This window comes from Arachis hypogaea, chromosome 10 (assembly GCF_003086295.3).
Source record: "Arachis hypogaea cultivar Tifrunner chromosome 10, arahy.Tifrunner.gnm2.J5K5, whole genome shotgun sequence".
Lineage (NCBI taxonomy): Eukaryota > Viridiplantae > Streptophyta > Magnoliopsida > Fabales > Fabaceae > Arachis > Arachis hypogaea.
In genome coordinates, this window is record NC_092045.1 from 51736831 (window position 1) to 51760633 (window position 23803).

The 23803-nt window shown below is 40.3% G+C and overlaps 1 non-coding gene across 1 annotated transcript; it reads left to right on the plus strand.

Annotated features, from left to right (window-relative positions):
- Nucleotides 1–7218: 7218 nt before the first annotated feature.
- Nucleotides 7219–7325, plus strand: LOC112718880 (small nucleolar RNA R71). Its single transcript, XR_003161206.1, has one exon. It is a non-coding gene; the product is annotated as a small nucleolar RNA R71 (small nucleolar RNA).
- The last annotated feature ends 16478 nt before the right edge of the window (nucleotides 7326–23803 follow it).

Below are 23803 nucleotides of genomic sequence, written 5' to 3' on the forward strand. Positions count from 1 at the left end.
GTTTGGTGTCCATACATACACGAAAATGCTAGACTATGAAAGTATAGTCATCTATTTTAGTTAAAAAAAAAACGTTGAAATAGCATATAATGTAGGTAAAATACTAAGTTTGGTGTGGCTATCTTTGGAATTAATTCCATAGAACACTTAGTCACAAACTAAGTTTGGTGTCTTTACTTACATTACTAATGCTAGAAAAAATAGATTAGGGAATCAATTCATAAATTTTAATTTTAGTTTAGTCAATTTTGCATAGGAATATCATCATAAGTTGTTAGCTAGTAATGTCACTTTAAGAATCTTAAGCTTTTGGAATTTTGTTGCAGGAAAGAAAGAAAGAAGTGATGGGGAATCTTGGAGGGAGAGGTCACGGATACACAAGGAAGAGAAAGTCACATGAGTCTTGAACTTTGTGCATGGGAAAAAACAACTCAACATGCATTGGGCACAAGGAAGCATGCTCCCCATGCTATGACCGAACCCTTAGAACCATGCATAGCACCACGGAAATCACTAGAATCATGCATCCCCACCAAAGTTCACTTTAAATACTTCAACCATATTCATCAAACCTCACTTTTCCTCACTCATCCTTCTACCCCCCATAACCCCATCTCATCACCCGAAGTCACATATTTCCCATATTCTCACCTCCAACTCATTCCATGTTTCCCATATTCTCACCTTAGGCCTAATCTTTACCCAACAAAACTCTTGAAGCATTACATCTCTCCACATAACCGAAACACTCCACCCCCTTTCACCATCATTTTTTTTATCTTCTCTAAGTCACCTTGCTCGTCATATACCTCACCCATTCACAACTATTTTCTTTATGCTTGAGGACAAGCATTCATCTAAGTTTGGTGTGGAAGATTCAACCCTTGCAAGTGAATTTCAATGGCCTCATCATCAAGGGATAGGAGAGGAGATGAAGGACAAGACACCTTTGATCAAAGAAGATTCAAATCCAAACACAACGAGCGTATCTTCAGCTGGATGTCAAGCAAAGATGTTGTTCCAGAGTTACCATTCAAGCTAAGAAAAGATGAATACCCTGAAATACAAAAAATAATCAGAAAAAGGGGATGGGAGCTTCTCTGTGACCAACCTCAAGAAGTGAGCATGCTTCTCATCCATGAGTTCTACACTAATGTGATAAGAGAATATGATGATGAAGAACCATACATGAGTTATGTAAGAGGTGTGACTGTTGATTTTAGCCCGGACACCATCAACAGGGTGCTAAAGGTCAAGGCAAAACAGTTCAAACGAGCTAGCTATGAAGAAAGGGTTGAAAATGACCCAAGATATATGGATGTGGTAAGTGACTTATGCAGAGTAGGCACGGATTGGGTGTTGGATTCACATGGACAACCACTCAAACTTCGGAGAGGTGATCTCATACCTCAAGCAAAAGGATGGCATGACATAGTGAGGAGATCATTGATGTCCACTTCAAATAATTCTGAGGTAACGGTGAATAGAGCAATAATGATCCATTGTATAATGAAAGGAGGGGAAATCAATGTTGGAGACATTATAGCCAAGAACATCATTGACATAGCTCAAAAAGTCAAACAGGACAGCTGGCTAGGATATCCTAGTACTATTCTGTGCCTATGTGAAGAAGCTGGAGTGCCTCTGGAAGAATTTGGAGAAACTGATGTGGTCTCTGTTGGAAAACCTCTTACTCGAGAAAGGTTGGAATTCATCACCACAACCCAATTGGAAAGGCAACCTTTAGCAAGAAGGAAGAAAAGGAAAGAAGCAAGACAAGAGGAGGAGCCTCAAGAAATGGAAGAACCTCATACCTTGAACATGAATCAACTCCAAGCCGCTTTGGAAGGAATCTCTGGGCAATATTCACAAATTCAAAGAAGCCAAGAAGAACAAGCTCAGCAACAAAGGGACCTTTGGTAGTTGATGGACCAACAAAGAGGGGTTCAAGTTCAATGGATGAACCAACAAAATGAATACCAAGCACACATGATGGAACTACAACAAGAACAATATGCCAAGATGCATGAAGCCATCAACAATTCAACTGTTGAATATGGAAAAGCTATGGAGAAAGTAATACAAGAACAAGCTCAACTAAGGAAAGAGCAAGCTCAGCAAAGGGAACTTCTTCATAGGTTGGATACTAGACATGATACATTTCACAAAGAGTTCAATGAAAGCAGAATGTTCAGGGAAGCCAGGCATAAGGACAGACTTGACTATGATATATGCACCCAAGAAAAGCTCAGTTACCTTTGTGGAGCGCCCCCATTACTCAACCCACAAATTAAAAGTTTTAATGAAGCTCGCAAAATATTTGAAGAGCAGGAACTTGCAAGGGTGAGATTTAATGCTCAGAGGCTAAAGGAGACAATGATAAGCTCAGGAGTATGGCCAAGAGAAGAGGGGGATGCAACAACAAAACAACAAGGAGAATTAAGAAGGAAAAAGAAAGAAGATCCAAAGGGGGATTCAACAACAAAACAACAAGGAGAGCTGAGAAAGAAAAAGAAAGAAGATCCAAAAGGGAAAGGAAAGCAAGGAGAATCAAGCAAGGAAAAGGGGACATGAAGACTAAAGGTGGTGAAGTTCCTTTGTTTTTCTTTATGCTTTATTAAATAAAGAAGATGTATGTCTGAAATATAGTATACCTTCTAAGATGCATTTTTTTTTCTCTTTGAAGCATTTTCCTTTATGTTACCCATTCCATGCATCACTACTCACAGGTTTGGAATGGTTGCTTGTCTTAAGTACTTTTACTTGTCAATAGAATAAAAGATGTAGTTTGAGCAAGAACAGAGAGAATTATAGCTTAAAAAGAATCATGTTGTCCATAAGAAAGGTGCTAGTATATATACATTTATTGTGAAAGAATCAATGTTCAAGAAATTCTAAAGAATGCTTGCTTATACAAGACTAGTTCGGTTAAGGATCACAAAGACTTTATCAGTAAAAGCACAAATAACCTTGACAATAAAGAAAATAGAGTACAAAGAATGAAAGGCTAGGCATCAATGACAAAATTTGGATATGTGTTTGTGGTGATTGATGTTAAGAGACATACTTGGGCTAGTAAATCCGAGGGGTGCTTCATCACCCGATAACTTGAGTTAACTAACTCGGGATTATCGATTGAAAACTCACAATCAAGAGTAGCTCTATAACAGAACATTTAGCAACCCAAAGAGGTGCTGGACACCACTATCCAAACAAAATTTCAATGTTATATGCCTGTGACTGAATGTGTTAAGGAAAGAGGCTTGAGTTAGTAAATCTTTAAGAATGTCTCAACACTTAACAACTTGAACCAACTGGTTTGGGATTGTTGATTGAAAGCTTATGCTAAAGAGCCGCCTTAAGACAAGATTTCGAGCTCATTGGAAATAAAAAAAAAAAAAGAAGAGAAGCATCAAGGAAAGAATGGTTCAAGGGTCATGTGCTAAGGTATAAAAGAAGTCTAGTGAAGTTAACCAATTTAGTATTGAAGCAAGCATTTTAATTGAAAAAGTTGAATAGTTGTGTTCAATTACAATAAATTAATGACCACACAAGTGTGGATGACATGCTCAATGAAAAATTACTCTCTGGAAGAACATTCAAGTCTTACATCTTAGATTCTTATGACAAAGTTTTTATATTTTGCTTGAGGACAAGCAACACTTTAAGTTTGGTGTTGTGATGCAATTGCATATTTGTTATATTAGCTAGTTAGTTTAGTTGGTTTTAGTTCAATTTCACTCATTTTCTCTAAATAAACAAGTCCTTTTATGAGTTTTGTCTTCATGCATGAGAATACCAAGGAACATGTTGATTCTAGCCAAATTCATGCAAATGATTTAAGGAATACATACATGAATGAGTATGAATGAATCTCATGAAATTTATTGCATGAATTGGTAAGACGTTGAAGCTATTTCCCTTGTTGATGATAGGTGATGAAACAAGAAAGCATGGAAGCAAGAATGATGCAAGCTGGGCAAGGAGAAGAAAAGTTGTGGCGTTGCCAACTTGAAGAATAGGGTGCGTTGTTGAAGGCAACGCCAGGCAGCCCTGGAGAGCAAATGTTGGCGTTGCCAACTTGGAGGAAAGGGTGCGTTGTTGAAGGCAACGCCAAGGCAGCCCTGGATAGCACACTTGGGCGTTGCCAACTTGGAGAAAGGAGTGAGTTTTTATGGGCAACGCACACAAGCAAGGAACTTGGGCCATGAAGGAGCTTCGAGGGCGTTGCCAACGCCAGGAACCATAGGCGTGTCCCTAGGCAACGCCACACAAGCAAGGAACTTGGGCCATGAAGGAGCTTCGAGGGCGTTGCCAACGTGGGGCGTATGGGCGTTGTTCAAGGCAACGCTAAGCTAGAAGAATTTGCCCAGCCAAGAAGCTCGAGCACGTTGCCAACGTGCTACTTCATTGGCGTGTCTCAAGGCAACGCACATGAGTGAGCTTGGCCCAAGAGGAGAAGAAGCTGGCGTTGCCAACGCCAAGAACCATAGGCGTTATTCAAGGCAACGCCAAGCAACAAGAATGAAGCCTTGAAGAGGAGCTCGAGGGCGTTGCCAATGCCAAGAACCATAGGCGTTATTTAAGGCAACGCCAAGCAACTTTGGCACCATAGGAAACAACCTCGAGCACGTTGCCAACGCCATTATCATTGGCGTGCTCCTTGGCAATGCCAGAAATGGTTGCTTGGCTAGGCACCAAGTCTTGGGTGCCAACCAAGTTGCCAACGCCAGGAAGCCTTGCCAACCAAGTTTCCAACGCCAGGAAGCCTTGCCAACCAAGTTGCCAACGCCAAGACATGCTGCCAGCCAAGTTGCCAACGCCAGGACATGCTGCAACCATGTTGCCAACGCCAGCTTCTATAGGCGTGTTCGATGGCAACGTGGGAAGCAAGGTTTAGAGCTTTGAAGAAGCATCGAGCACGTTGCCAACTCAAGAAAACATTGGCATGTTTGGCAACAACGCCAGGAAGCTTTGGATGGTGAAGAATGGAGGTAGCACGTTGCCAACTTGGAATATAGGGGCGTTATCCACAACAACTCCAACAAGGCAGCCTGACCTTACCTTCTTCAATGGAAGATATCCTGAACTATAGAGATCCAAATTGAATGCTTCCAGTTGCGTTGAAAAGCTAACATTCAGAGCTTTCCAACCATATATAATAGTCTATGGTGGAGCACAAAATTGAAGCCAAACCAGAGTCATCTTTAGGCCCTAAAAACAAGAACATGAAGTTGAAATTCAAGAAGGCTAGAGATGAGCCCTGGAGGGGGGCACGAGCACGTTGCCAACGTGCTAGCAAGGGTGCGTTTTTGGCAACAACGCCAGCCTCATTTCCCTGCTTTGGGAGGCTAGGCATGGGCACGTTGCCAACTTGGCAAAATGGGTGCGTTTTTGGCAACAACTTGGCAGCTTGACCTTACCTTCTTTGAAGAAGCATAACTTGAGCTAGGAAAGTCCAATTGAGGTGATTCTAGTGGCATTGGAAAATAGACATCAAGAGCTTTCCAATGATGTATAATAGTCCATATTGAAGCAGAAGGTTGACACCCAAATTCTGGGCTACATTTAGCATGAAAGTAGAGCCAAGAAGAGGAAAAGCAAGTTGTTAGCAACAACTTGGGCCAGCAACGCCCAAGTCTCCAACCTCACTTCCAGGAAAACACCATGCACGTTGCCAACGTGCATTAAGCCTAGAGTTGTTGCCAATAACGCCCCTCAATGGGCCAGAATTGTTGCCAACTTGCTCTGCTTCCTCTATTCCTCACAAAGGCAAGCAACTTCTTGAATTGAACCAGAAACTCAACAAAGAGAAAGCCCACATTGCTAGCCCAATTGAAGATCTTTTAAGGAGTTTTAGGACTAATATAAATAGAGATTGAGTTTGTACTTGAGGGAGACTTTTTGACACTTAGACTTTTTAGACTCTTAGCACTTTTATTTGGAGAACTTTTTAGCACTTCCGGGAGGATACCCGGAGAGCATTTTTGGTTCTTCTTGGAACTTCTCTTCTTCATTTTCTTAAGCTTTAAGCATTTCCTTATTCTTCTTCATCTTTCTTTGCATTTAGTTTAATTTTGGTTTATGACAATTATTGTTGAAATTGGAGCTATGACTCACTAAACCCCACTTTCATTAGGGGGAAGAGCTCTGCTTGTTGGAATGCATTGGTGAACTCATCTTTTCCTCCTCAATTCTAGTGGTTGATCTAAAGAGGGAACTCTTATTCTTCAAAGATTCAACCACCATCGAGAGAGGGGTTAATCTATATGAATTATGTGGTGAATTTGAGGAATGAGCCACATAATTCAGTTTAGAGTTCATCCTTTCATGATTTCTTTAATCAATATACCTTGGTTAGTATGTGAGATGTAACTCTCCTTGGTTGAGATTATGGGAGTTGTGTGGCTGGATTAGATTTGAGCTTCATCTCTTCTCATGAACAATTAGATCACGAGAGTGGCAATTGGTTATGTTGAGAGAAATTGAATCACCAAGAGATTGGGATTCAATTACCCACTTGCCATGGATCTATACCCATGATTGAGAAGGATTTGACTAACATCAATTCATGAAAACTAGCATCTCTGATCCCTAATGATTCTCTCTATCATTAATTCTCATTTCTTTTGCTCTTAGTGCTTGAATACCCATTGCCCAATTCCCTTCTACACTCTTGAAATTAAGTATTCTTGTCATTTACATTCTGTTTCTTTATTTCTTGCTATTTACTCTTTTGCTCTTTAGAATTCAGCACTTTATTTTCTTGCAATTTACTTTTGATGTCATTTAAGTCTCTTGCAATTTAAGTTTCCGTTATTTACTTTCACTTTATTTCTCTCTTTTAGTTCTTTACATTCTTTGCCATTTAAATTCTTGCAATTATGTTCAAAAATCAAAATGCTCATGAAATCAAAACTATGTTTGCTTGACTAAATCTACCATTTAACTAAAGTTGCTTAATCTACCAATCTCCGTGGGATCGACCTCACTCTTTGTGAGTTTTATTACTTGATACGACCCGGTATACTTGCCGGTTGCACGTGAAATCTAATTTTTACGTATCAGTAGTCATTCTCAGCTACTGTTTCAATGATATCTATGGCTTCTTCAATGGTTTTCTTCTTGTTTAGAGAGCCCCCTAATGAATGATCTACGGCTTTCTTTGACTCATAGGAAAGACCTTCATAGAAAATGTAAAGTTAAACTAATTCATTGAATATATCTGGTGGGCATCTTCTTATTAAGTCCTTGAACCTCTCCCATGCCTCATAGAAAGTCTCACCATCTTGTTTCCTGAAAGTCTGCACCTAAGCTCTCAGCCTGTTGATTCTTTGAGGAGGGTAAAATCTTGCCAAAAATTTGTTCACCACATCTTCCCAATTCGTTAAGCTTTCCTTTGGGAAGTATTCAAGCCATTTGGATGCCTTGTCCCTGAGTAAAAAAGGAAACAAAAGTAGCCTATAGACATCCGGGTGGACTCCATTAGACTTCACAGTGTCACAAATTCTCAGGAAGGTGGTTAGATGTTGATTAGGGTCTTCTTGAGCACTTTCTCCAAATTAGCAATTGTTCTGAACAAGGGTGACGAGCTGGGGTTTTAGTTCAAAGTTGTTGGCATGTATGGTGGGTTTCTGGATGCTACATCCACAGTTTTCTAGATTAGGATTGATGTAGGAACCTATAACTCTCCTTTCTTGGCCAACATGATTTGCAGGGCCTTCTCTAGCATGGTTGTGAGCTTCTTCTTCATGATTGTTTTCCAAGTTCTCTTCCATGTTGGGTTCAAAATACTCTTCCTCTTCCTTAGCACCAACAACTCCTTTTCCTCTTGCTTCCCTCCTTAGTCTCCGGATGGTCCTTTCAATTTCCGAATCAAAGGAAGTTGAAGGTCCCCTCTTCTCCCTATCATACAACTAACAAAACACACAGCAAGACATGAAATGAAGAGATTATTCTTGTTAGAGTGATTGTTAGTGTGGGTGATGTGATTTATCAAACAGTTAGTGGGTTAGTGAGCAGAATTGTAATTAACAAAGAATGAAGGAAAAACAGAGAGGGTAAAGGGAATGAGGAAGAAACTAAACAAACTGAAGGTAATCGACTGAATCAGGTAAACAAAAAAATAAAATAAAATGCTCAATCTAGTGAACTTCCAACTTAATCATTGTTGATACAAAATCAATTCCCGGCAACGGTGCTAAAAAATTGATGCATGAAAACTTGTCTCTCAACAAATTTCTCTTCGGCAAGTATACCGAATTGTCGTCAAGTAAAAACTTACAATAGAGTGAGGTCGAATCCCACAAGAATTGATTGGTCAAGCAACTTTAGTTGGAAGAATATGCTAGTTGAGGTAAACAGAATTTGATATGGGAACTTGCAGAAATTTAAATGACGGGAAAGTAAATAGCAGAAATTAAAGTGCAGAATCTTAAATGGGGATTGGTGGTAATGAACATGGAAATGAAAGACAGAAAGTAAAGAGAATGGGTAAGATCAGAAATGGGGAATTCATTGGGCTCAGGAGATGTTGTATTCTCTGGATCAAATTTATTTTCATCTCTTCCTCAATCAAAGCATCTATTGATCTCCTTGGCAATCTTAAGTGATTGGGTTCCAATTCCTTTGCAACCCAATCTCTCTAAGCTTGAACAATTGCCCAATTCCTTGATTTAATTGCTCATGGGAAGAGTTGAAGTATGGTCATTGATTATACCACATGTATTTCCAAATCAAAGTGTTGGGAGGATTACATGTCACTATATCCGCCCAGACCAACATGAGAAAGCATTTCTAGCATGATCTCCTCATCCCTTTTCCAAGACTCAGAGGATATCCAATTATGGAGAGTTTCTTTTCCAAGACAACTAACCAATTGAATTAAGATCGAAAGCTTTCTAGTAAATCAAAAGAGAAGAAAGAAGAAGAGGAATGAAAACTATAATTGATCCATCAAATTACAACAGAGCTCCCTAACCCAATGAAAAGGGTTTAGTTGTTCATAGCTCTAGAAAATAAAAATGGTAGAAAGGAATCCATGCTAAAAGTGCAGAAAAGTAAATATACAGAGGTTAGTTCTCCAAGGTGCCAAAAGCTCTTTTATAGTTCAAAACTACTCCTATATATACTACTTCTATTGATCTTCTAGTGAGTTCTTCAAGTCTTGGATGTGGGCCTTAGATCTTGAGTTGAAGCAGTTACAATCTTTAGTGTGCTCAGCTTGCAGAGAAGTGTGCATTAGGCATGGGCGTTATTGAAGTTAATGTTAAGTGACATTGTAGGTTCGAGAACGTTAGTGGCAATCACCTTTTCCACTAACGTTTCACCCTCATATATCCCACATTAACTCCAACGTTAGTGGCACTAACGTGACCATTAACATTGCCTTCTAAATCCTTGCTAGCAGTATTGGGACTCACTTTTCCCAATAACGTTGGCTTATCCCTCTTTCGCAAGCGTTATTGGGACTCACTTTTTCCAATAATGTTGGCTTAGCCCTTTGTCCCTACGTTAGAGTTCACGTTAGTGTAACTAACATGGCTCTTAACGTGGGTATGCCTCACCTTCGAGAGCGTTAGTGACACTTACCTTTGTCACTAATGCTCTAAGTGACCCTATTCTCCACGTTAGAGCTCACGTTAAGTACGTTAACGTGACCACTAACGTAGTAGAGAATGCAACCTTCCAATGTTAGTGACAAAGGCGAGTGTCACTAATGTTGGCTCATCAATTTCAACTCCACGTTAACTTTCACGTTAGTGGTCTTAACATGACCACTAACGTGGGCAATGCTAGATGATCCAACGTTAGTGACAAAGGTGAGTGTCACTAACGTTGGCATTGTTCTTCTCTTCCACGTTAGAGTTCACGTTAACTAAGTTAACGTGACTCTGAACATGGCTCATTGCCAAGTCTTGGAACGTTAGTGGTGTTCACGTTTACCACTAACGTTGGAGCTTTCTTTTATCTCCACGTTAACTACCACGTTAACTAAGTTAACGTGGCAATTAACGTGGACTTATTATAGCTTCACAGGCATTATTGGTGATCACTTTTCTCATTAACGTTGCAAGCTATTTACCATTCCACGTTAGTGGTCACGTTAACTAGATTAACGTGAGTACTAACGTGGTTCTTCCTTGCTTCCTTTGTCCTAAAATCAAGCAAATAAGGCGTATCAAAGCTCTAGCCAAAGTCATGAGATTATGCATCATCAATTTATCATTCAATTCTAGCAAAATCCTTATGAAATCATGTGAAATTCACAATAGTTGCTTGAATCATGGAGTAAGTGTATTTTCATCCAAAACATGCCTACTCACTAAGAAAATGCATGAAACTACCTTAAAACAGTAAAGAAAAGGTCAGTAAAACTGGCCTAGATGCCCTGGCATCAGCTAACTATTCATACCGAAATTTACATAAGCTTTAAATACTAACGTTAAACAGAGAAAATAGAATAAAGTAAATAAGCGCAGAAAAAATAATAAACAGAGCAGAATACAGAGACGAAGAGATAAGAGTAATATAATAAAGAACAGAAGACCTATTGAGAGGTCATTTGTTGCATTAAGGCAACCCCAAAGATATCTATGTGTTCATCTGCTGCATTGTGGGAGTCAGATAGATGGTGGTGCGATCACTGAGAACGCTTTTCTGCAGTACAGACTGATATTTTATTTCTGTAAGGCAGAAGGGTTATTTCCTGCTACAGAAGTACCGTGACCACTTGTTCCATTTCTGTAGTGGCAGAGGGGTTATTTCATGTATACAGAAGGTGTGTCGGTATACATCCCTACAATGGCAGATGTGTTATTTCCTGCGTGCAGTGGACCCTGTGGTGGCAGAGGGGTTATTTCCTGTACACAAGGGTATAGCCAACTGGAAAGCCATATCCGTCTAGTAATGCTGGGTTACACCGGGAGCGGGTAGAAACCGACAGATGAGCTCATTACCTGCACTAGGACTAGACATGCATCATTCTTGTTTGCGCATTATCCTCTGTTGTATTCCTTTTTATGTGTGTGCTCTACTTCTTTATGTTTGTCTGCTTGTATGCTGTATCTGTGTTTTATTTTCTTGTATTTTTTTGTTCGTGTTCTATTTTCTGTTTTCTCTCTTTTCTCTACTTATCTATCTTTAACTTCGGTTTACTATTTCACTATATTATATTATTCATCTGCTAATTGAACTGAACAAATGAATGTAACTAACAACCCCGACCTACTAAGGACTTCCCAGTTCCTACCCCTTCTCTCCCTTCCTCCCCTTTAGATGGAGACGGGCGTGATATTCTATGAGTTTGAGGACCCCTATGTCTACGAGGATTCGGTACATCACATTTACTACATTATGGGATTGGAGCCTCGTATTAGATGATATGCGTTACCTAATTGATCTTTTCAACATCCTCTGCCTAGCCCACATTTTGACCCTAATGCTCTATATGACTTTCCCTTATCCTGGAGTTAAATTCTGACGCACCAGGACATCCTTTTCCTGATGATCCCAAACACCCCGTACCAGCTCAACCCTTGAATAAGGTGGAACCTGAGCCTATCATTCCTGATGACCCCGAGTTAGCTGGTGACTACGTACCTATGATACCACCAGAGTGGGACTTTCCCCCTGAGCTGATCCCTGATTTTCCACAGCTTGATGAGCCGGCACTATCAGATGGTGGAGTAGCCCCTATATACGCGAACGGACCTGTGCTCACTAATGGCTTTGTACATAGTGATAGCAGTACTTCAGGTGGATCTGAGGGTATAGTTGTAGCTGCGGATGATGATGAGGAGGAGGATCCTGAGATAGAGATAGAGCAAGATGAGGAGATGGACGAGCCTCACGGCGATTCTCTGAATGGCCACGTGTAGATATAATTTAATAGTAGAAGGGGCATTCTTTTGACGACACTCTAGTCTGACATAATCTATTAGTTGGTCTCTCACTTGTGTTAGTACACTTGAGAGCTAGGAGCTATATAGTGGTTAGGCTAGCCTGGGCACCAGTTTAGCGGCTTTTTGTATGGGCCAGGCCCTGGGAGTGCGTGTATATATTAGCTATGTAGGATGACGAGGATGTAAACTGACTTGATCTTGTGTAAACACTACATGTTTTGCTATAATGTACATGATGTATACTATCAGTTGTATTTCTATGTTTCTTTATGCTGCTTTTCTATTACTCTCAATGTATGCTTGTTTATTTTTTCCCTTCATCGCAATGAATAAAAAAAAAAGTTACTCGTAAAATTGGCATCGTTCAAACAAGAAACAGGCTGATATATTGAATGATAGTTAATAATTAGGAAGGATAAGTTAGTAACACGTAGCTTCTTGTATGACCATGGCATACTGGGAGTTGGGTCGTTACATGACGAAAAGACAAGGGACCACATCTATGAAGAAGAAAAGGTCAACCACAAGCAATCCAACCCTTGCTGCCTCTTCAAGCAAAGCAAATCAAGCAAATAACAAAAGAAAGCTTGTTGGGAAAAGGCCAAAACAAGGGATATCAACTTGCTCTTTTCTCCCCTTGAGGTCATTCCTCTTAACAAACTGGAAGAAGAGGAAAAAAGTTGAGAATAACATGTCAAGCTAATGACATTAAAAGAGCGCTTGTTGGGAGGCAACCCAACCGTAGGTAACATTTCTTTTCTTTGCTTAGTTTTTTTCAAATAAGTTGGCATATGATTGCATTCTTAGTTTGGTGTTGCTATGTGGAGCACGAAATTGTGATCAATACTTTTCACAACTCAAATAATCCCCGGTGATGAGTCCAAAAACTTGGTGCTCAATACCATGGCATAAACACAATTTCGCACAACTAACCAGCAAGTGTACTGGGTCGTCCAAGTAATAAACCTTATGCGAGTAAGGGTCGATCCCACAGAGATTGTTGGTATGATACAAGCTATGGTCACCTTGTAAATCTTAGTTAGGCAAACTCAAATAGTTATGAATGATGAGTAAAACATAAAGATAAAGATAGAGATACTTATGTAATTCATTGGTAGGAATTTCAGATAAGCGCATGAAGATGCTTTGTCCCTTTCGTCTCTCTACTTTCCTACTGTCTTCATCCAATCCTTCTTACTCCTTTCCATGGCAAGCTGTATGCAAGGGTTTCACCATTGTCAATGGCTACCTCCCATCCTCTCAGTGAAAATGTTCAACGCACCCTATCACGGCACGGCTATTCATCTGTCGGTTCTCAATCAGGTTGGAATAGAATCCAGTGATTCTTTTGCGTCTGTCACTAACGCCCCGCCTTCAGGAGTTTGAAGCTCGTCACAGTCATTCAATCATTGAATCCTACTCAGAATACCACAGATAAGGTTTAGAACTTACGGATTCTCTTGAATGCCGCCATCAATTCTAACTTATACCACGAAGATTCCGATTAAAGAATCCAAGAGATATCCACCCAATCTAAGGTAGAACGGAGGTGGTTGTCAGGCACACGTTCATAGGTGAGAATGATGATGAGTGTCACGGATCATCACATTCATCAAGTTGAAGAACAAGTGATATATCTTAGAACAAGAACAAGCAGAATTGAATAGAAGAACAACAGTAATTGCATTAATACTCAAGGTATAGCAGAGCTCCACACCTTAATCTATGGTGTGTAGAAACTCCACCGTTGAAAATACACAAGAACAAGGTCTAGGCATGGCTGAATGGCCAGCCTCCCAATGATCTAAGATAGCATAAGAATAAAGATAGCTACCAAGATAGATCTAAGAACTAGACGTCCAAAGATGAAAATACAATAGTAAAAGGTCCTATATATATAGAACTAGTAGCCTAGGGTTTACAAAGATGAGTAAATTACATAAAAATCCACTTCCGGGCCCACTTGGTGTGTGCTTGGGCTGAGCATTGAAGCATTTTCGTGTAGAGACTCTTCTTGGAGTTAAACTCCAGCTTTGGTGCTAGTTTGGGCGTTTAACTCCCATTCTTGTGCCAGTTCCGGCGTTTAACGCTGGGAATTATGATGGTGACTTTGAACGCCGGTTTGGGCTATCAAATCTTGGGCAAAGTATGGACTATCATGTATTGCTGGAAGGCCCATGATGTCTACTTTCCAACGCCATTGAGAGCGCGCCAATTGGGCTTCTATAGCTCCAGAAAATCCATTTCGAGTGCAGGGAGGTCAGAATCCAACAGCATCTGCAGTCCTTTTTAGTCTCTGAATCAGATTTTTGCTCAGGTCCCTCAATTTCAGCCAGAAAATACCTGAAATCACAGAAAAACACACAAACTCATAGCAAAGTCCAGAAAAGTGAATTTTAACTAAAAACTAATAAAAATATACTAAAAAGTAACTAGATCATACTAAAAACATACTAAAAACAATGCCAAAAAGCGTACAAATTATCCGCTCATCACAACACCAAACTTAAATTGTTGCTTGTCCCCAAGCAACTGAAAATCAAATAAGATAAAAAGAAGAGAATATACAATGAATTCCAAAAACATCTATGAAGATCAGTATTAATTAGATGAGCGGGGCTTTTAGCTTTTTGCCTCTGAATAGTTTTGGCATCTCACTCTATCCTTTGAAATTCAGAATGATTGGCTTCTTTAGGAACTCAGAATCCAGATAGTGTCATTGATTCTCCTAGTTAAGTATGATGATTCTTGAACATAGCTACTTATTGAGTCTTGGCCGTGGCCCAAAGCACTCTGTCTTCCAGTATTACCACCGGATACATACATGCCACAGACACATAATTGGGTGAACCTTTTCAGATTATGACTCAGCTTTGCTAGAGTCCCCAATTAGAGGTGTCTAGGGTTCTTAAGCACACTCTTTTTGTCTTGGATCACAACTTTATTTCTTTCTTTTTCTTTTTCTTTCTCTCTTTTTTTTTTCGTTTTCTTTTCTCCCTCTTTTTTTTTCGTTTTTCTCCTTTTTTTTGTATTCACTGCTTTTTCTTGCTTCAAGAATCATTTTTATGATTTTTCATATCCTCAGTAACATGTCTCCTTTTTCATCATTCTTTCAAGAGCCAACATTCATGAACCACAAATTCAAAAGACATATGCACTGTTTAAGCACACATTCAGAAAACAAAAGTATTGCCACCACATCAAAATAATTAAACTGTTATAAAATTCAAAATTCATGCAATTCTTCTCTTTTTCAATTAAGGATATTTTTCATTCAATAAAGGTGATGGATTCATAGGACATTCATAACATTAAGGCATAGACACTAAGACACTAATGATCACAAGACACAAACATAGCTAAACATAAGCATAATTTTTGAAAAATAGAAAAATAAAGAACAAGGAAATTAAAGAACGGGTCCACCTTAGTGATGGCGACTTGTTCTTCCTCTTGAAGATCCTATGGAGTGCTTGAGCTCCTCAATGTCTCTTCCTTGTCTTTGTTGCTCCTCTCTCATGATTCTTTGATCTTCTCTAATTTCATGGAGGAGAATGGAATGCTCTTGGTACTCCACCCTTAGTTGTCCCATGTTGGAACCCAATTCTCCTAGGGAAGTGTTTAGTTGCTCCCAATAGTTTTGTGGAGGAAAGTGCATCCCTTGAGGCATCTCAGGGATTTGATGGTGAGAGGGGTCTCTTGTTTGCACCATCTTCTTCTTAGTGATGGGCTTGTCCTCATCAATTGGGATATCTCTCTCTATGTCAACTCCAACTAAATAACAGAAGTGACAAATGAGATGAGGAAAGGCTAACCTTGCCAAGGTAGAGGACTTGTCCGCCACCTTATAAAGTTCTTGGGATATCACCTCATGAACTTCTATTTCTTCTCCAATCATGATGCTATGGATCATGATGGCCCGGTCTAGAGTAACTTCGGACCGGTAGCTAGTGGGAACGATTGAGTGTTGGATAAACTCCAACCATCCCCTAGCGACGGGCTTGAGGTCATGCCTTCTCAATTGAACTGGCTTTCCTCTTGAATCTTTCTTCCATTGGGCGCCCTCTTCACAGATGTCTATGAGGACTTGGTCCAACCTTTGATCAAAGTTGACCCTTCTAGTGTAAGGATGTTCATCTCCTTGCATCATGGGCAAGTTGAATGCCAACCTTACATTTTCCGGACTAAAATCCAAGTATTTCCCCCGAACCATAGTAAGCCAATTCTTTGGGTTCGGGTTCACACTTTGATCATGGTTCTTGGTGATCCATGCATTGGCATAGAACTCTTGAACCATTAAGATTCTGACTTGTTGAATGGGGTTGGTAAGAACTTCCCAACCTCTTCTTCGGATCTCATGTCGGATCTCCGAATATTCACTCTTTTTGAGTTTGAAAGGGACCTCGGGGATCACTTTCTTCAACGCCACAACTTCATAGAAGTGGTCTTGATGCACCCTTGAGATGAATCTCTCCATCTCCCATGACTCGGAGGTGAAAGCTTTTGCCATCCCTTTCCTCTTTCTAGAGGTTTCTCCGGCCTTGGATGCCATAAATGGTTATGGAAAAACAAAAAGCAATGCTTTTACCACACCAAACTTAAAAGGTTGCTCGTCCTCGAGCAAAAGAAGAAAGAAGAGAGTAGTAGAAGAAGAAATGAATGAGATGGAGATGGCTTTGTGGTTCGGCCAAAGGGAGAGAAGTAGTGTTTAGGTTGTGTAAAAATGAAGGAGTGAAGATGGGTTATATAGGAGTGAAGAGAGGGGTAGTGTTCGGTTATGGGAGGTTGGATTTGGGAGGGAAAGTGGTTTGAATTTGAATGGTGAGGTAGGTGGGGTTTTATGAAGGATGGATGTGAGTGGTGAAGAGAAAGATGGGATTTGATAGGTGAGGGGTTTTTGGGGAAGAGGTGTTGAGGTGATTGGTGAATGGGTGAAGAAGAGAGAGAGTGGTGGGGTAGGTGGGGATCCTGTGGGGTCCACAGATCCTGAGGTGTCAAGGAAAAGTCATCCCTGCACCAAGTGGCGAGCAAAATTTCTCTTTGTTCCAATTCTGGCGTTAAACGCCGGGCTGGTACCCATTTCTGGCATTTAACGCCAAGTTCTTGCCCTTTACTGGCGTTTAACGCCAGTCTGGTGCCCCTTACTGGCATTTAAACGCCAGCAAGATCTTCCTCCAGGGTGTGCTATTTTTCTTTCTGTTTTTCTTTCTGTTTTTGCTTTTTCAATTGATTTTGTGACTTCTCATGATCATCAACCTACAGAAAACATTAAATAACAAAGGATAATAAATAATATATAACATTGGGTTGCCTCCTAACAAGCGCTTCTTTAATGTCAGTAGCTTGACAGAGGGCTCTCATGGAGCCTCACAGATGCTCAGAGCAATGTTGGAACCTCCCAACACCAAACTTAGAGTTTGAATGCGGGGGGTTCAACACCAAACTTAGAAGTTGGTTGTGTCCTCCCAACACCAAACCTAGAGTTTGACTGTGGGGGCTCTGTTTGGCTCTGTTTTGAGAGAAGCTCTTCATGCTTCCTCTCCATGGTGACAGAGGGATATCCTTGAGCCTTAAACACTAAGGATTCTTCATTCACTTGAATAATCAGTTCTCCTCTGTCAACATCAATCACAGCCTTTGCTATGGCTAGGAAGGGTCTGCCAAGGATGATGGATTCATCCATGCACTTTCCAGTCTCTAGGACTATGAAATCAGCAGGGATATAGTGGTCTTCAACTTTTACCAGAACATCCTCTACAAGTCTATAAGCTTGTTTTCTCGAGTTGTCTGCCATCTCTAGTGAGATTTTTGCATCTTGCACCTCAAAGATCCCTAGCTTCTCCATTACAGAGAGAGGCATGAGGTTTACACTTGACCCTAGGTCAAACAAGGCCTTCTTAAAGGTCATGGTGCCTATGGTCCAAGGTATTGAAAACTTCCCAGGATCCTGTCTCTTTTGAGGCAGTTTCTGTCTAGACAAGTCATCCAATTCTTTGGTGAGCAAAGGGGGTTCATCCTCCCAAGTCTCATTACCAAATAACTTGTCATTTAGCTTCATGATTGCTCCAAGGTATTTAGCAACTTGCTTTTCAGTGACATACTCATCCTCTTCAGAGGAAGAATACTCATCAGAGCTCATGAATGGCAGAAGTAAGTCCAATGGAATCTCTATGGTCTCATTTTGGGCCTCAGATTCCCATGGTTCCTCATTGGGGAACTCATTGGAGGCCAGTGGACGTCCATGGAGGTCTTCCTCAGTGGCGTTCACTACCTCTTCCTCCTCTCCAAATTCGGCCATGTTGATGGCTTTGCACTCTCCTTTTGGATTTTCTTCAGTATTGCTTGGAATAGTACTAGGAGGGAGTTCAGTAATTTTCTTGCTCAGCTGACCCACTTGTCCCTCCATGTTTCTAATGGAGGACCTTGTTTCAGCCATGAAACCTTGAGTGGTTTTGATTAGATCAAAGACCATGGTTGCTAAGTCAGAGTTGTTCTGCTTAGAACTCTCTGTCTGTTGCTGAGAAGATGATGGAAAAGGCTTGCTATTGCTAAACCTGTTACTTCCACCATTATTGTTGTTGAAACTTTGTTGAGGTCTCTGTTGATCCTTCCATGAGAGATTCGGATGATTTCTCCATGAAGGATTATAGGTGTTTCCATAGGGTTCTCCCATGTAATTCACCTCTTCCGTTGAAGGGTTCTCAGGATCATAAGCTTCTTCTTCAGATGAAGCTTCCTTAGTACTACCTGGTGCATTTTGCATTCCAGATAGACTTTGAGAAATCATATTGACTTGCTGAGTCAATATTTTGTTCTGAGCCAATATGGCATTCAGAGTGTCAATCTCAAGAACTCCTTTCTTCTGATTTGTCCCATTGTTCACAGGATTCCTTTCAGAAGTGTACATGAATTGGTTATTTGCAACCATTTCAATTAGTTCTTGAGCTTCTGTAGGCGTCTTCTTCAGATGAAGAGATCCTCCAGCAGAGCTATCCAAAGACATCTTGGATAGTTCAGAGAGACCATCATAGAAAATACCTATGATGCTCCATTCAGAGAGTATATCAGAGGGACACTTTCTGATTAATTGTTTGTATCTTTCCCAAGCTTCATAGAGGGATTCTCCTTCCTTCTGTCTAAAGGTTTGGACTTCCACTCTAAGCTTACTCAATTTCTGAGGTGGAAAAAACTTTGCCAAGAAGGCATTGACTAGCTTTTCCCAGGAGTTCAGGCTTTCTTTAGGTTGTGAGTCCAACCATATTCTAGCTCTGTCTCTTACAGCAAAAGGGAATAGCATATGTCTGTAGACCTCAGGGTCATCCCCATTAGTCTTGACAGTGTCACAGATTTACAAGAATTCTGCTAAAAACTGATGAGGATCTTCCAATGGAAGTCCATGGAACTTGCAATTCTATTGCATTAGAGAAACTAATTGAGGCTTAAGCTCAAAGTTATTTGCTCCAATGGCAGGGATAGAGATGCTTCTCCCATAGAAGTCGGGAGTAGGTGCAGTAAAGTCACCCAGCACCTTCCTTGCATTGTTGGCATTGTTGTTGTTTTCGGCTGCCATGGATTCTTTTTCTTTGAAGATTTCTGTTAGATCCTCTACAGAGAGTTGTGCCTTAGCTTTTCTTAGCTTTCGCTTCAAGGTTCTTTCAGGTTCAGGGTGATGTGTGGAAAACGATCCAACACAAAACTCACCGGCAAGTGTACCGGGTCGCATCAAGTAATAATAACTCACATGAGTGAGGTCGATCCCACAGGGATTGAAGGATTGAGCAATTTTAGTTTAGTGGGTGATTTAGTCAAGCGAATCAAGTTTTGGTTGAGTGATTTGTGTTTAACAAGAAATAAATGACAGTAAATGTAAAGGGGGAAGGGAGAAGTGCAGTAAATTAAAGAACAGAATTGTAAATTTGCAGAATCTTAAAGAGAAAGAAAGTAAATGACTGAAACTTAAAGTGCAAGAAACTTAAATTGCAGTAACTTAAATGGTAAGAAAGATAAATGGCTTGAATATAAAAGGGAATTGAGGACTGGGATTGCAAAACATAAACAAAGAAGAGTTGAATTGACACAATTAACAGAACAGGAATTGAATTAGAAGCAATGAAAGCTTAAACAGAAATTAAAGTAAAGTGCAGCAAGGTTCACAGAAGAACCTAAGTGAATTTTGATCTCAGGACTCAAGGGCTTAGGTAGCAGAGCCTAAAACCCAATTTCCTTCCCAGATCTGAATTATCTAAGCAATTGACAGAAAATTAAAGAAGAAGCAATAGAAGAACAGAAATAAAATTGAATTATGCAGAAAACAAATTGAAAAGAGTTTGGATGGGAATTGAGACAGAATTTCCTCAATTTCACACACCCAATACTCAGAAACAGAAGAGTAGAATTGCCCAAGTAAGAATGAGGAAGGAGATCAGTCAATTCTCCCTTGATCCTCTTAGCTCTCGGTCAAGTCTCTCAAGAACAATTACAAAAGCTCAAAAGAAAGGTGAAAGTAAAATTCAAAAGTAAAGGTAAAAATCAAAGTGGTAAAAGGTCCTAATTACATCAAACTAGCTTCTATTTATACACTTTCTATTCTTGGATTTTGGGATTTGGATGGGCTTTTGATTTGGTGAAGAAATGAATTCAAATGGATTTTTAATTTGAATTTTTGGCCCATTAAAAGTCACTCCCAGGAGGCTGCCCTGCCCTTGTGGAGGGCAGGGCAGAAAATTGGTGCATGGTGGTGCGTCCGTGGTGCAGCCTTGTGCGAGTTTGGTGCGCCCTGATGCGTGGAACGCTGCCCTGCCCGCGCCAAGGGCAGGGCAGGAAAAGTTGGTGCGCCAGATTTGTCTTGGTGCTGCCAGAACGTGCTTGGTGCTGCCAGAATCCAAAGTTGGTGCGCCAGAATTGAGCTTGGTGCATAGGATGCTGCCCTGCCCTCGCGGAGGGCAGGGCAGAAAAATTGGTGCTGCCAGAAGAGGATCGTGGTGCGCGCTGGTGCTGCCAGGGAAGGATTTGGTGCGCCAGATTTGTGTGTGGTGCGCCAAGATCGTGCGCCAATCCAAATGCTGCCCTGCCCGCGCCAAGGGCAGGGCAGAGTTCTCTCTTCCACGTCCCGTGTTCGAAACACGGCTGGGGCACAAATTCAATTAATTTCCTTGGCTTCTTGGCACGGCAATCAACCTTAGTTCTTGGCTTCCTCATGGTTCCTTGTTCGAGTCTTGTGGCATGCATGGGTGACATTTTTCCCTTGAATTTCTTCCTTGGAGAGCCCGATTCTGCCCTCCACAAGGGCAGGGCAAGGTTCTCTTCCTCTTGGTCTCAAGGCACATTTTGTGCTCTGCCCTTGTAGTGGGCAGGGCAGAGTTGCCTTCTCTTCTTGGTTCTCTTATGTTGCCCTCCTAGAGGGCAGTGTGCCCTTGTGGAGGGCAATGTTGCCTCCCCCCTTGCATGCGGCACGCTTCATATTGCTTCGGCCACGCTTTCCCTTCCTTAGGCTACACTTCTTAGGCCACGCTTTTCTTTTCTTTTCTTTTCTTCACCTATAATAAACCAAAACAACCACTCCAAGTATCACTAAATTCAAGAGGCTTATAAATCAATTAAAATTCACTTAAAATTAGCTTAAACCTCATGGATTAACATTAATTTCATGGTGGTTGCTTGGTTTAAAGAAGTTATGCATTTTCACTCCAAATCACTTACTTAGGATACAAGAAAGTGCATAAATGCTAACAAAACAAGTGAAATTAGCTTGAAAAATGGGTATATGATGACTTGTCATCACAACACCAAACTTAAATCTTGCTTGTCCCCAAGCAAGCCTCAAAACTAAGAGTAAATGAGATGAATAAGAAAAGGATACTTATCCTTATTATGCAGATAGCAGAACTTGATCTATGGGGCATTTATGCAGACAATGACAACTCAAGTTATTGTTCTTGTTACATAATATACATTTTGCATCAAAGGTTTGCTAAACTTGCTGTGATAAGACTCACTTTTTACTCACTCCCTTGCTAACTTTTCTTGGCTTACAAAGCTTAACAAGCTTATTATTCTTTTATAGGTTGGGTGTCAAATGCTGCAGCATAGCCTTTGGCTTTATTTTCTTTCCTTTTTGCTCAACATCTCTCCACCACAGACACTTGGCTCATTAATTCTTCCTAGGATCATTGATGCCCAGCATCTCTTTGGATAACTAAATGTTCTGTATCTAAGTTGCTCTTTATTGTGGATTTTCAATTGGCCATCCCAAATCAGTTGATCTAAGTGACCGGGTTTCAAAATACCCCTTAGAATTTACTCATCCAAGCAGATCTTAGTACAAGAACACCACAGGCATATGTCCTAAGATTCAAGCTATTGGTGTCCAACCTTTATTCTTTGTTTTTCTTGCCATTTTGGCTTTTTCTTTCCCTTTTCTTTCTGCTTTTGCTACCAAGGGCTTTTTCAATATTGATAAGAGTCTTTATAACAGCAATCTAACTCACAATTGGATGAGAATGATATTATGCAACAATTATTTCATGAGTCATGCATTTAATCAAACACATATACCACCACCAACTTCCATTCATACTTATGCAACATTGGATATTTTACTTTTCAATTCAAACCAAACTCTTTTTTTTAAGCATATGGGAAACAAAACAATATTTAAACTAAGTGATGGATGACAAACATTATGCAGACTTATCATTTTTCTAGCAAACAATTTCACTTGCAACTAGATAAACACTTTAGCAAGACAACCAATGGTTCCCATGTTCGAAACAATACACAGCAACAAGGATTAAGTTCAGATACAACCTTTGACGTTGCAGCCCTTTGATTCTTCCTTCTGTTATGTTCTCTTTGAGTTAAAATGCATAGTGTCTTCAATTGTTGACTCATGTCCTGCATAATCCTCAAAGTTGCTTGCTTCTCAAGCCCTTAATTATATGGTTAGTGTGTATAAACTGAGTGTGGCTCCAGGATTGATTTTTGGTGTAGGGACACCAAACTTAATTGTTTGCCACTACCTCAGATGTGACAAGTTAACCATATTTGAAACCATGTATCCTTGCTAAAGGTTAATGAGATAAAAGCTAGAAAACAATTCAACAGTTGAATAATGTGTTTGATTGCTTGGAGCTAGAATCATGCAAGAGGTGAGAATGTATTAAATGATATTTTTTGGTGGAACACCAAACTTAGAAGTTTTCATTCTCCCTCAAATTGTTTTGGTGTGCAACACCAAACTTAGCTCCTTGCAATGCACAACAATTACTCAACATTTTTATTAAAAAAGCTATGAAAAGAAACTACCTCAGGTTGGGTTGCCTCCCAACAAGCGCTCTTTTATTGTCACTAGCTTGACATCTTCATTTTTGCTTTAAGGGGGATCTAGGTTCTGAACCTCCTTTTCTTTGTTCCATTGCCCCCCTAGATACAGTTTTGCTCTATGACCATTTGCTGTAAACTGACTCTTTGTTGCTTCATCTAGCAATTCAATACTCCCATAAGGAAAAACCTTAGTCACCAAATATGGACCAGTCCATTTAGACTTAAGTTTGCCAGGGAATATCTTGAGCCGTGAGTTATACAGGAGAACTTGTTGTCCAGGTTTGAATTCTTTCTTCAAAATCTTCCTGTCATGCCATCTTTTAGCTTTCTCTTTGTATATCTTGGTATTTTCATAGGCTTCTAGCCTAAACTCATCTAGCTCATTCAGCTGCAACAATCTTTTCTCTCCTACTGCTTCAGAATCCAAATTTAGAAGTTTAGTGGCCCAAAAGGCTTTGTGCTCAAGCTCTACAGGGAGATGACAAGATTTGCCATATAACAGTTGAAATGGGGACTTCCCAATAGGAGTTTTGAAAGCTGTTCGGTATGCCCAAAGTGCATCTTCCAACATCCTAGCC